The sequence below is a fragment of the Amblyraja radiata genome, chromosome 29, assembly GCF_010909765.2.
Source record: "Amblyraja radiata isolate CabotCenter1 chromosome 29, sAmbRad1.1.pri, whole genome shotgun sequence".
NCBI classification, from domain to species: domain Eukaryota; kingdom Metazoa; phylum Chordata; class Chondrichthyes; order Rajiformes; family Rajidae; genus Amblyraja; species Amblyraja radiata.
The window spans coordinates 3,364,451-3,370,450 of record NC_045984.1 but is presented as its reverse complement, the minus strand read 5'-3'; positions in this window follow the sequence as shown (position 1 = coordinate 3,370,450).

Here is a 6,000-nt window from a genome sequence, read left to right as displayed (position 1 = left end):
AAACCTGGCTCGGACAAAACTCCTTTTTTTAAAAAAAATTTAATTTATTTTATTTTTATTAGAAGTACGGTAAGTTACAATAATACACAACACATGTGTCTTAATACATTTTTTTGTGCCGCTTCATTTTTTAAGCTTTAAGAAAAAGATAGAAGTAAAGAAAGTAAGGAAAGTGCGCAAGAGTCGTGAAGGTGCAAGAGAGTGTTGAGAAAAGAAAGCCTCTTAGAAAAGAAGTTAGAGAAGGAAGTAAAGAAAGAAAGAAAGAAAGTAGACCCTAGAAAAGAAGGAAAAAGAAAGGAGAAACAATCGCTCTATTATAACATTAAACTCCGCAGAAATGGAACTCCCAACCAAGTCTGTTTTTGTTGTTGTTTTTGTTGCCGGATCCTGGTACCATTTATTTATTTATTTTTTAAATTACTATTGCACCTCATGCTTGTAATAGTTCCAAAAACGTACACCACGTCTTTTGGAATTGGTCTGCTTTGCCTGCTAAGAGGAATCTAATCTCTTCCAGATGTAGTGTTTCAAACATATCTGATATCCACATTTTTATTGTTGGTGTGGGCGCGTTTTTCCAGAATTTAAGTATAAGCTTTTTTCCCATTATTAGCCCATAATTGAGTAAATTCTTCTGAAACACGTTTAGTTCAGGGTTACCTTCCGATATTCCAAAAATAATCCATTCTGGTTTTGGTACCAGTTTTATTTTAATTAATTTTGTAAAAATGTCAAATATTTCATTCCAGAATTTTTGTATTTTTGTACAAAAAACGAAAGAATACGCTATGTTAGCTTCTTGACACAGACATTTATCACAGATGGGTGAGACATTAGGGAAGAGTTTATTAATTTTAGTTTTTGAATAATATAGTCTATGTAATGTTTTGAATTGAATGAGAGTATGTCGTACATTGATCGAACATTTATGCACCTGTAGTAAGTGATTATCCCAGCTCTCTTTTGAAATTTTTATAGCTAATTCTTGTTCCCAGTCTCTTATAATTCCATCAGTTGTGGGTATTTCTATGTTTAAGATGATGTTATATAAGTACGATATTAAATTAGCTGATTCCGCCTTTGTCTTCATTGCTTCATCCAGTAAGTCTGTAGGCATATTATGATAGTCTTTTGTGTATTTTTTCAGATAATCACGAATTTGAAGATATTTAAAATATTGATTATTTTTCAAATTATATTTCAGTTGTAGTTGTTGAAATGATAGTAATTTTCCCAATTCATACAGATCTCCGAGCGTTTTGATTCCCATTCTTTCCCATTGTATAAATGATTTGTCTATAATTGATGGTTTAAACGATGGGTTATTAACTATTGGTATTGAGAGAGATAGGTTTCTTAATTTTAGGTTCTGTTTTATTTGTTTCCATGTTCTAATTGTGGTATGTATAATTGGATTTTTATTATAATTTTTGTTACTCAGATGTATTGGTGAGAGAGTCGCTCCTATAACGCTGGTGGGTGTTGTGTACAGGCCACCTAACAGTAGTAGTGAAGTTGGAGATGGTATCAAACAGGAAATTAGAAATGCGTGCGACAAAGGCAAAACCGTTATAATGGGTGACTTCAAGCTACATATAGATTGGGTGAATCAAATTGGCAGGGGTGCTGAGGAAGAGGATTTTTTGGAATGTATGCGGGATAGTTATTTAAATCAACATGTAGAGGAACCAACGAGAGAGCAGGCTATTTTAGACTGGGTATTGAGTAATGAGGAAGGGTTAGTTAGCAGTCTTGTTGTACGTGCCCCCTTGGGCAAGAGTGACCATAATATGGTTGAGTTCTTCATTAGGATGCAGAGTGACATTGTTAATTCAGAAACAATGGTTCTGAACTTAAAGAAAGGTAACTTTGAGGGTATGAGACGTGAATTGGCCAAGATTGACTGGCAATTAATTCTAAAAGGGTTGACGGTGGATATGCAATGGAAGACATTTAAAGACTGCATGGATGAACTACAAAAATTGTTCATCCCAGTTTGGCAAAAGAATAAATCAGGGAAGGTAGTGCATCCGTGGATAACAAGGGAAATCAGGGATAGTATCAAAGCGAAGGATGATGCGTACAAATTAGCCAGAAAAAGCAGCATACCGGAGGACTGGGAGAAATTCAGAGACCAGCAGAGGAGGACAAAGGGCTTAATTAGGAAAGGAAAAATAGATTATGAAAGAAAACTGGCAGGGAACATAAAAACTGACTGCAAAAGTTTTTATAGATATGTGAAAAGAAAGAGATTAGTTAAAACAAATGTAGGTCCCTTGCAGTCAGAAACGGGTGAGTTGATCATGGGGAACAAGGATATGGCGGACCAATTGAATAACTACTTTGGTTCCGTCTTCACTAAGGAAGACATAAATAATCTGCCGGAAATAGCAGGGGACCGCGGGTCAAAGGAGTTGGAGGAATTGAGTGAAATCCAGGTTAGCCGGGAAGTGGTGTTGGGTAAATTGAATGGATTAAAGGCCGATAAATCCCCAGGGCCAGATAGGCTGCATCCCAGAGTACTTAAGGAAGTAGCTCCAGAAATAGTGGATGCATTAGTAATAATCTTTCAAAACTCTTTAGATTCTGGAGTAGTTCCTGAGGATTGGTGGGTAGCAAACGTAACCCCACTTTTTAAGAAGGGAGGGAGAGAGAAAACGGGGAATTACAGACCAGTTAGTCTAACATCGGTAGTGGGGAAACTGCTAGAGTCAGTTATTAAAGATGGGATAGCAGCACATTTGGAAAGTGGTGAAATCATTGGACAAAGTCAGCATGGATTTACAAAAGGTAAATCATGTCTGACGAATCTTATAGAATTTTTCGAGGATGTAACTAGTAGCGTGGATAGGGGAGAACCAGTGGATGTGATGTATCTGGACTTCCAGAAGGCTTTCGACAAGGTCCCACATAAGAGATTAGTTTACAAACTTAAAGCACACGGCATTGGGGGTTCAGTATTGATGTGGATAGAGAACTGGCTGGCAAACAGGAAGCAAAGAGTAGGAGTAAACGGGTCCTTTTCACAATGGCAGGCAGTGACTAGTGGGGTACCGCAAGGCTCAGTGCTGGGACCCCAGCTATTTACAATATATATTAATGATCTGGATGAGGGAATTGAAGGCAATATCTCCAAGTTTGCGGATGACACTAAGCTGGGGGGCAGTGTTAGCTGTGAGGAGGATGCTAGGAGACTGCAAGGTGACTTGGATAGGCTGGGTGAGTGGGCAAATGTTTGGCAGATGCAGTATAATGTGGATAAATGTGAGGTTATCCATTTTGGTGGCAAAAACAGGAAAGCAGACTATTATCTAAATGGTGGCCGACTAGGAAAAGGGGAGATGCAGCGAGACCTGGGTGTCATGGTACACCAGTCATTGAAAGTGGGCATGCAGGTGCAGCAGGCAGTGAAGAAAGCGAATGGTATGTTAGCTTTCATAGCAAAAGGATTTGAGTATAGGAGCAGGGAGGTTCTACTGCAGTTGTACAGGGTCTTGGTGAGACCACACCTGGAGTATTGCGTACAGTTTTGGTCTCCAAATCTGAGGAAGGACATTATCGCCATGGAGGGAGTGCAGAGAAGGTTCACCAGACTGATTCCTGGGATGTCAGGACTGTCTTATGAAGAAAGACTGGATAGACTTGGTTTATACTCTCTAGAATTTAGGAGATTGAGAGGGGATCTTATAGAAACGTACAAAATTCTTAAGGGGTTGGACAGGCTAGATGCAGGAAGATTGCTCCCGATGTTGGGGAAGTCCAGGACAAGGGGTCACAGCTTAAGGATAAGGGGGAAATCCTTTAAAACCGAGATGAGAAGAACTTTTTTCACACAGAGAGTGGTGAATCTCTGGAACTCTCTGCCACAGAGGGTAGTCGAGGCCAGTTCATTGGCTATATTTAAGAGGGAGTTAGATGTGGCCCTTGTGGCTAAGGGGATCAGAGGGTAGGGAGAGAAGGCAGGTACGGGATACTGAGTTGGATGATCAGCCATGATCATATTGAATGGCGGTGCAGGCTCGAAGGGCCGAATGGCCTACTCCTGCACCTAATTTCTATGTTTCTATGTTTCTATGTTTCCTATATTACACGGAGAGCAGTCCTCTCTTTCCATTACAATCCAGTCCACCTGCTGGGCAGAATTGTCCAGCAGGTGAATCATATTTTTAATATTTACTGCCCAATTATAATACAGCTCGGACAAAACTCTGATTATTAATAACCACTTTCTGTTATTTGCACTTTACCAGTTTATTTATTCATGTGTGTATATATTTATATCATGGTATATGGACACATTTATCTGTTTTGTAATAATAATAATAATACATTTTATTTGTTGGGCGCCTTTCAAACATCTCAAGGACACCTTACATAGATTAACAGGAATGCCTACTGTTTGTAGTAAATGCCTACTAATTTCTGTGTGCTTAAGCAAAGCAAGAATTTCATTGTCCTATACAGGGACACATGACAATAAACTCACTTGAACTTGAACTTGAATCCATAATAACCCCAAGATTTCTGGCTTTGTTTGAAGTTTTCAGGGACAGAGAGTGAAGGTGTTGGGTTACTTTAAGCCTTTCTTTTTTAGCACCAAAAACAATCATCTCCGTTTTGTCCTTATTTAGTTGGAGGAAACTTTGGCACATCCAGTCTTTGACTTGCTCAATGCACTGGCACAGCAGATCTATGGGGCGATAGTCATTTGGTGATAGCGCTGCATAGATTTGAGTGTCATCGGCATAGCAGTGGTGGTCAATATTATTATTTCGCATGATTTGCCCTAGTGGGAGCATGTAGATGTTGAATAAAGAGGGCCCTAAGATCGAACCTTGCGGGACTCCACACGTCACGTTGGTTGGTTCTGATACAAAGTCGCCAATGGAAACAAAATAGTTCCTATCTTGTAGATATGACCTGAACCAACTTAAGACTGTGCCTGAGAGCCCCACCCATTTTTCCAACCTGTCCAAAAGTATTGAGTGATCAACAGTGTCGAATGCAGCACTGAGGTTTAATAGCATTAATATTGAAACTTTGCCAGAGTCTGTGTTAAGACGGATGTCGTTTACAACTTTATTAAGGGCGGTCTCGGTGCTATGAAGAGGTCGAAATCCTGACTGGAAGTTGTCGTAGCAGCCAGTTAAAGCCAGGAAGTGATTAAGTTGCTGGAGGACAACTTTCTCAATGATTTTACTTATGAAAGATAGGTTTGATATTGGTCTATAGTTGTTAATAATAGAGGCATCTAGGCTCCGCTTTTTTAAAAGAGGTTTAATAACTGCAGTTTTCAAGGCTTTTGGGAAATTGCCTGATTGAAGAGAGCTGTTAACTATTTGCAGTATGTCTATTGCTAGGCAGTCAAAAACATTCTTAAAGAAGTTGGTAGGTAAAGCATCAAGGCAGCAGGTGGATGGCTTTAGTTGTGTCACCATTTTCCACAAGAGTTTTAGAGTCTATGACATTAAAGCATGTCATCATTGCCACGTTACTTTTGCCTAAACAGGGTGGTGATCCAACATTTTTGTTTGAAGCGGAGATATTGATGGCACGTCTGATGCCTTCAATTTTATCAGTATAAAAGAATGCAAACTCATTGCATTTTTGCGTGGAATGGAGTTCAAGTGGTATTTGTGTTGGGGGTTGGTCAGTCTGTCAACAGTTGCAAATAGGATTTTTGCCTTATTAGTGTTGTTGTTAATGATATTGGAGAAAAATGTTTCTCTAGCATTTTTTAAGTCTAAATTGTAGGCACGGAGGCTCTCTTTATAGATGTCATGGTGAATATGAAGTTTTGTTTTCCGCCAGATGCGTTCAGCTTTCCGGCATTCTCTTTTCTGGGCTGTTACAAAAGCAGCTTTTCTCCAGGGTGCCTTTTGCTTACCAGAAATCGTTTTAACCGTAACAGGTGCAATGACATCTATAACTTTCACAATTTTGGAATTAAAGTTATCTACAAGATCATCAGCAGAACATGGGTTTAGAGGTGGTAACAAG